Genomic DNA, 7,713 nt, shown 5'->3' on the forward strand with positions numbered 1-7,713 from the left:
TGTGTGCTTGGTGTGTGTGTGTGTGTGCTTGGTGTGTGTGGGTGTGTGCTTGGTGTGCGTGCTTGGTGTGTGTGTGTGTGCTTGGTGTGTGTGGGTGTGTGCTTGGTGTGTGTGCATGCTTGGTGTGTGTGTGCATGCTTGGTGTGTGTGGGTGTGTGCTTGGTGTGTGTGCATGCTTGGTGTGTGTGTGTGCATGCTTGGTGTGTGTGTGTGTGCTTGGTGTGTGTGTGTGTGTGTGTGCTTGGTGTGTGTGTGTGTGTGCTTGTGTGTGTGTGTGTGCTTGGTGCGTGTGGGTGTGTGCTTGGTGTGTGTGGGTGTGTTCTTGGTGGGTGTGTGTGTGTGTGTGCATGCTTGGTGTGCGTGTGTGCGTGTGTGCGTGTGTGTGTGTGTGTGTGTGTGTGTGTGTGTGTGTGTGTGTGTGTGTGTGTGTGTGTGTGTGTGTGTGTGTGTGTGTGTGTGTGTGCATGCTTGGTGTGCGTGTGTGTGTGTGCATGCTTGGTGTGCGTGTGTGTGTGTGCTTGGTGTGTGTGTGTGTGTGTGTGTGTGTGTGGGTGGGGCTTGGTACCGGTATAATTAATTGTTATTTTATTGTTACTATTTTTCTTTTTATCTACACTACATGACCAAAAGTATGTGGAGACCTGCTCGTCCAACATCTCATTCCAAAATCATGGACATTAATAATATGAAGTTCTGTAACGAGTGCGCCGAGAGTCGCGAAGCAATTTCAGGCAGTGGGCGTTTTAATAAATAAACAAAACAATAAACACGAAACACAGACAACGACATGAAAACAGAGTCGATAACACCTGAGGAAGGAACCAAGGGAGTGACAGATATAGGGAAGATAATCAAGGAGGTGATGGAGTCCAGGTGAGTGACAGATATAGGGAAGATAATCAAGGAGGTGATGGAGTCCAGGTGAGTGACAGATATAGGGAAGATAATCAATGAGGTGATGGAGTCCATGTGAGTGACAGATACAGGGAAGATATCAAGGAGGTGATGGAGTCCATGTGAGTGTCAGATACAGGGAAGATATCAAGGAGGTGATGGAGTCCATGTGAGTGTCAGATACAGGGAAGATAATCAAGGAGGTGATGGAGTCCAGGTGAGTGACAGATATAGAGAAGATAATCAAGGAGGTGATGGAGTCCAGGTGAGTGACAGATATAGAGAAGATAATCAAGGAGGTGATGGAGTCCAGGTGAGTGACAGATATAGGGAAGATAATCAAGGAGGTGATGAAGTCCAGGTGAGTGACAGATATAGGGAAGATAATCAAGGAGGTGATGGAGTCCAGGTGAGTGACAGATATAGGGAAGATAATCAAGGAGGTGATGGAGTCCAGGTGAGTGACAGATATAGGGAAGATAATCAAGGAGGTGATGGAGTCCAGGTGAGAGACAGATATAGGGAAGATAATCAAGGAGGTGATGGAGTCCAGGTGAGAGACAGATATAGGGAAGATAATCAAGGAGGTGATGGAGTCCAGGTGAGTGACAGATATAGGGAAGATAATCAAGGAGGTGATGGAGTCCAGGTGAGTGACAGATATAGAGAAGATAATCAAGGAGGTGATGGAGTCCAGGTGAGTGACAGATATAGGGAATATAATCAAGGAGGTGATGGAGTCCAGGTGAGTGACAGATAGAGGGAAGATAATCAAGGAGGTGATGGAGTCCAGGTGAGTGACAGATAGAGGGAAGATAATCAAGGAGGTGATGGAGTCCAGGTGAGTGACAGATATAGGGAAGATAATCAAGGAGGTGATGGAGTCCAGGTGAGTGACAGATATAGGGAAGATAATCAAGGAGGTGATGGAGTCCAGGTGAGTGACAGATATAGGGAAGATAATCAAGGATGTGATGGAGTCCAGGTGAGAGTCAGATATAGGGAAGATAATCAAGGAGGTGATGGAGTCCAGGTGAGTGACAGATATAGGGAAGATAATCAAGGAGGTGATGGAGTCCAGGTGAGTGTCAGATATAGGGAAGATAATCAAGGAGGTGATGGAGTCCAGGTGAGTGTCAGATATAGGGAAGATAATCAAGGAGGTGATGGAGTCCAGGTGAGTGACAGATATAGGGAAGATAATCAAGGAGGTGATGGAGTCCAGGTGAGAGACAGATATAGGGAAGATAATCAAGGAGGTGATGGAGTCCAGGTGAGAGACAGATATAGGGAAGATAATCAAGGAGGTGATGGAGTCCAGGTGAGAGACAGATATAGGGAAGATAATCAAGGAGGTGATGGAGTCCAGGTGCGCTTGACGATGGTGACAGGTGGGTGGAATGATCATCAGCCTGATGACCTAGAGGCCGGAGAGGGAGTCTACGTGACAAGTTGGTCCCCTCTTTGCTGCTATAACAGCCTCCACTCCTCTGGGAAGGCTTTCCACTAGATGTTGGAACATTGCTGCTATAACAGCCTCTACTCTTCTAGGAAGGCTTTCCACTAGATGTTGGAACATTGCTGCTATAACAGCCTCTACTCTTCTAGGAAGGCTTTCCACTAGTTGTTGGAACATTGCTGCTATAACAGCCTCCACTCCTCTGGGAAGGCTTTCCACTAGATGTTGGAACATTGCTGCTATAACAGCCTCTACTCTTCTAGGAAGGCTTTCCACTAGATGTTGGAACATTGCTGCTATAACAGCCTCTACTCTTCTGGGAAGGCTTTCCACTAGATGTTGGAACATTGCTGCTATAACAGCCTCCACTCTTCTGGGAAGGCTTTCCACTAGATGTTGGAACATTGCTGCTATAACAGCCTCCACTGTTCTGGGAAGGCTTTCTACTAGATGTTGGAACATTGCTGTTATAACAGCCTCCACTCTTCTGGGAAGGCTTTCCACTAGATGTTGGAACATTGCTGCTATAACAGCCTCCACTCTTCTGGGAAGGCTTTCCACTAGATGTGGGAACATTGCTGCTATAACAGCCTCCACTCTTCTGGGAAGGCTTTCCACTAGATGTTGGAACATTGCTGCAATAACAGCCTCCACTCTTCTGGGAAGGCTTTCCACTAGATGATGGGACATTGCTGCCATAACAGCCTCCACTCTTCTGGGAAGGCTTTCCACTAGATGTTGGAACATTGCTGCTATAATAGCCTCCACTCTTCTGGGAAGGCTTTCCACTAGATGATGGGACATTGCTGCTATAACAGCCTCCACTCTTCTGGGAAGGCTTTCCACTAGATGATGGGACATTGCTGCTATAACAGCCTCCACTCTTCTGGGAAGGCTTTCCACTAGATGATGGGACATTGCTGCTATAACAGCCTCCACTCTTCTGGGAAGGCTTTCCACTAGATGATAGGACATTGCTGCTATAACAGCCTCCACTCTTCTGGGAAGGCTTTCCACTAGATGATGGGACATTGCTGCTATAACAGCCTCCACTCTTCTGGGAAGGCTTTCCACTAGATGATGGGACATTGCTGCTATAACAGCCTCCACTCTTCTGGGAAGGCTTTCCACTAGATGATGGGACATTGCTGCTATAACAGCCTCCACTCTTCTGGGAAGGCTTTCCACTAGATGTTGGGACATTGCTGCTATAACAGCCTCCACTCTTCTGGGAAGGCTTTCCACTAGATGATGGGACATTGCTGCTATAACAGCCTCCACTCTTCTGGGAAGGCTTTCCACTAGATGATGGGACATTGCTGCTATAACAGCCTCCACTCTTCTGGGAAGGCTTTCCACTAGATGTTGGAACATTGCTGCTATAACAGCCTCCACTCTTCTGGGAAGGCTTTCCACTAGATGTGGGAACATTGCTGCTATAACAGCCTCCACTCTTCTGGGAAGGCTTTCCACTAGATGTGGGAACATTGCTGCTATAACAGCCTCCACTCTTCTGGGAAGGCTTTCCACTAGATGTGGAACATTGCTGCTATAACAGCCTCCACTCTTCTGGGAGGGCTTTCCACTAGATGTGGGAACATTGCTGCTAGCTATAACAGCCTCCTTAGCCTCCACTCTTCTGGGAAGGCTTTCCACTAGATGTTGGAACATTGCTGCTATAACAGCCTCCACTCTTCTGGGAAGGCTTTCCACTAGATGTTGGAACATTGCTGCTATAACAGCCTCCACTCTTCTGGGAAGGCTTTCCACTAGATGTGGGAACATTGCTGCTATAACAGCCTCCACTCTTCTGGGAAGGCTTTCCACTAGATGTGGGAACATTGCTGCTATAACAGCCTCCACTCTTCTGGGAAGGCTTTCCACTAGATGTGGGAACATTGCTGCTATAACAGCCTCCACTCTTCTGGGAAGGCTTTCCACTAGATGTGGGAACATTGTTGCTATAACAGCCTCCACTCTTCTGGGAAGGCTTTCCACTAGATGTTGGAACATTGCTGCTATAACAGCCTCCACTCTTCTGGGAAGGCTTTCCACTAGATGTGGGAACATTGCTGCCATAACAGCCTCCACTCTTCTGGGAAGGCTTTCCACTAGATGTGGGAACATTGCTGCTGCTATAACAGCCTCCACTCTTCTGGGAAGGCTTTCCACTAGATGTAGGAACATTACTGCTATAACAGCCTCCACTCTTCTGGAAGGCTTTCCACTAGATGTTGGAACATTGCTGCTACAACAGCCTCCACTCTTCTGGGAAGGCTTTCCACTAGATGTTGGAACATTGCTGCTATAACAGCCTCCACTCTTCTGGAAGGCTTTCCACTAGATGTGGGAACATTGCTGCTATAACAGCCTCCACTCTTCTGGGAAGGCTTTCCACTAGATGTTGGAACATTGCTGCTATAACAGCCTCCACTCTTCTGGGAAGGCTTTCCACTAGATGTTGGAACATTGCTGCTATAACAGCCTCCACTCTTCTGGGAAGGCTTTCCACTAGATGTTGGAACATTGCTGCTATAACAGACTCCACTCTTCTGGGAAGGCTTTCCACTAGATGTGGGAACATTGTTGCTATAACAGCCTCCACTCTTCTGGGAAGGCTTTCCACTAGATGTGGGAACATTGCTGCTATAACAGCCTCCACTCTTCTGGAAGGCTTTCCACTAGATGTTGGAACATTGCTGCTATAACAGCCTCCACTCTTCTGGGAAGGCTTTCCACTAGATGCTGGAACATTGCTGCTATAACAGCCTCCACTCTTCTGGGAAGGCTTTCCACTAGATGTTGGAACACTGCTGCTATAACAGCCTCCACTCTTCTGGGAAGGCTTTCCACTAGATGTTGGAACATTGCTGCCATAACAGCCTCCACTCTTATGGGAAGGCTTTCCACTAGATGTGGAACATTGCTGCTATAACAGCCTCCACTCTTCTGGGAAGGCTTTCCACTAGATGTGGGAACATTACTGCTATAACAGCCTCCACTCTTCTGGGAAGGCTTTCCACTAGATGTTGGAACATTGCTGCTATAACAGCCTCCACTCTTCTGGGAAGGCTTTCCACTAGATGTTGGAACATTGCTGCTATAACAGCCTCCACTCTTCTGGGAAGGCTTTCCACTAGATGTTGGAACATTGCTGCTATAACAGCCTCCACTCTTCTGGGAGGCTTTCCACTAGATGTTGGGACATTGCTGCTATAACAGCCTCTACTCTTCTGGGGAAGGCTTTCCACTAGATGTTGGAACATTGCTGCTATAACAGCCTCCACTCTTCTGGGGAAGGCTTTCCACTAGATGTTGGAACATTGCTGCTATAACAGCCTCCACTCTTCTGGGAAGGCTTTCCACTAGATGTTGGAACATTGCTGCTATAACAGCCTCCACTGTTCTGGGAAGGCTTTCCACTAGATGTTGGAACATTGCTGCTATAACAGCCTCCACTCTTCTGGGAAGGCTTTCCACTAGATGTTGGAACATTGCTGCTATAACAGCCTCCACTCTTCTGGGAAGGCTTTCCACTAGATGATGGAACATTGCTGCTATAACAGCCTCCACTCTTCTGGGAAGGCTTTCCACTAGATGTTGGGACATTGCTGCTATAACAGCCTCCACTCTTCTGGGAAGGCTTTCCACTAGATGTTGGGACATTGCTGCTATAACAGCCTCCACTCTTCTGGGAAGGCTTTCCACTAGATGATGGGACATTGCTGCTATAACAGCCTCCACTCTTCTGGGAAGGCTTTCCACTAGATGATGGGACATTGCTGCTATAACAGCCTCCACTCTTCTGGGGAAGGCTTTCCACTAGATGATGACATTGCTGCTATAACAGCCTCCACTCTTCTGGGAAGGCTTTCCACTAGATGATGGGACATTGCTGCTATAACAGCCTCCACTCTTCTGGGAAGGCTTTCCACTAGATGTTGGGACATTGCTGCTATAACAGCCTCCACTCTTCTGGGAAGGCTTTCCACTAGATGTTGGGACATTGCTGCTATAACAGCCTCCACTCTTCTGGGAAGGCTTTCCACTAGATGATGGGACATTGCTGCTATAACAGCCTCCACTCTTCTGGGAAGGCTTTCCACTAGATGTTGGGACATTGCTGCTATAACAGCCTCCACTCTTCTGGAAGGCTTTCCACTAGATGTGGGAACATTGCTGCTATAACAGCCTCCACTCTTCTGGAAGGCTTTCCACTAGATGTTGGAACATTGCTGCTATAACAGCCTCCACTCTTCTGGGAAGGCTTTCCACTAGATGTTGGAACATTGCTGCTATAACAGCCTCCACTCTTCTGGGAAGGCTTTCCACTAGATGTTGGAACATTGCTGCTATAACAGCCTCCACTCTTCTGGAAGGCTTTCCACTAGATGTGGGAACATTGCTGCTATAACAGCCTCCACTCTTCTGGGAAGGCTTTCCACTAGATGTGGGAACATTGCTGCTATAACAGCCTCCACTCTTCTGGAAAGGCTTTCCACTAGATGTGGGAACATTGTTGCTATAACAGCCTCCACTCTTCTGGGAAGGCTTTCCACTAGATGCTGGAACATTGTTGCTATAACAGCCTCCACTCTTCTGGGAAGGCTTTCCACTAGATGATGGAACATTGCTGCTATAACAGCCTCCACTCTTCTGGGAAGGCTTTCCACTAGATGATGGAACATTGCTGCTATAACAGCCTCCACTCTTCTGGGAAGGCTTTCCACTAGATGCATTACTGGGACATTGCTGCTATAACAGCCTCCACTCTTCTGGGAAGGCTTTCCACTAGATGATGGGACATTGCTGCTATAACAGCCTCCACTCTTCTGGAAGGCTTTCCACTAGATGATGGGACATTGCTGCTATAACAGCCTCCACTCTTCTGGGAAGGCTTTCCACTATAGCCTCCATGATGGGACATTGCTGCTATAACAGCCTCCACTCTTCTGGGAAGGCTTTCCACTAGATGATGGGACATTGCTGCTATAACAGCCTCCACTCTTCTGGGAAGGCTTTCCACTAGATGATGGGACATTGCTGCTATAACAGCCTCCACTCTTCTGGGAAGGCTTTCCACTAGATGATGGGACATTGCTGCTATAACAGCCTCCACTCTTCTGGGAAGGCTTTCCACTAGATGATGGACATTGCTGCTATAACAGCCTCCACTCTTCTCTTCTGGGAAGGCTTTCCACTAGATGATGGGACATTGCTGCTATAACAGCCTCCACTCTTCTGGGAAGGCTTTCCACTAGATGATGGGACATTGCTGCTATAACAGCCTCCACTCTTCTGGGAAGGCTTTCCACTAGATGATGGGACATTGCTGCTATAACAGCCTCCACTCTTCTGGG

General features: G+C 47.8%; 1 long non-coding RNA gene across 5 annotated transcripts; it reads left to right on the forward strand.

The window, feature by feature from the left end:
* The first annotated feature begins 802 nt into the window (after window positions 1–802).
* On the forward strand, window positions 803–2,131 carry LOC127924907 (uncharacterized). 5 transcript variants are annotated; one of them, XR_008119221.1, is made up of 5 exons: window positions 803–907; window positions 1,098–1,385; window positions 1,482–1,577; window positions 1,674–1,817; window positions 2,058–2,131. It is a non-coding gene; the product is annotated as an uncharacterized LOC127924907 (long non-coding RNA). The 5 variants fall into 5 exon arrangements; XR_008119222.1 differs by lacking the exon at window positions 2,058–2,131 and adding an exon at window positions 1,914–1,994; XR_008119218.1 differs by lacking the exon at window positions 2,058–2,131 and having other exon boundaries at window positions 1,674–1,892.
* The last annotated feature ends 5,582 nt before the right edge of the window (window positions 2,132–7,713 follow it).

The sequence above is a fragment of the Oncorhynchus keta genome, unplaced genomic scaffold, assembly GCF_023373465.1.
Source record: "Oncorhynchus keta strain PuntledgeMale-10-30-2019 unplaced genomic scaffold, Oket_V2 Un_contig_472_pilon_pilon, whole genome shotgun sequence".
NCBI lineage: Eukaryota > Metazoa > Chordata > Actinopteri > Salmoniformes > Salmonidae > Oncorhynchus > Oncorhynchus keta.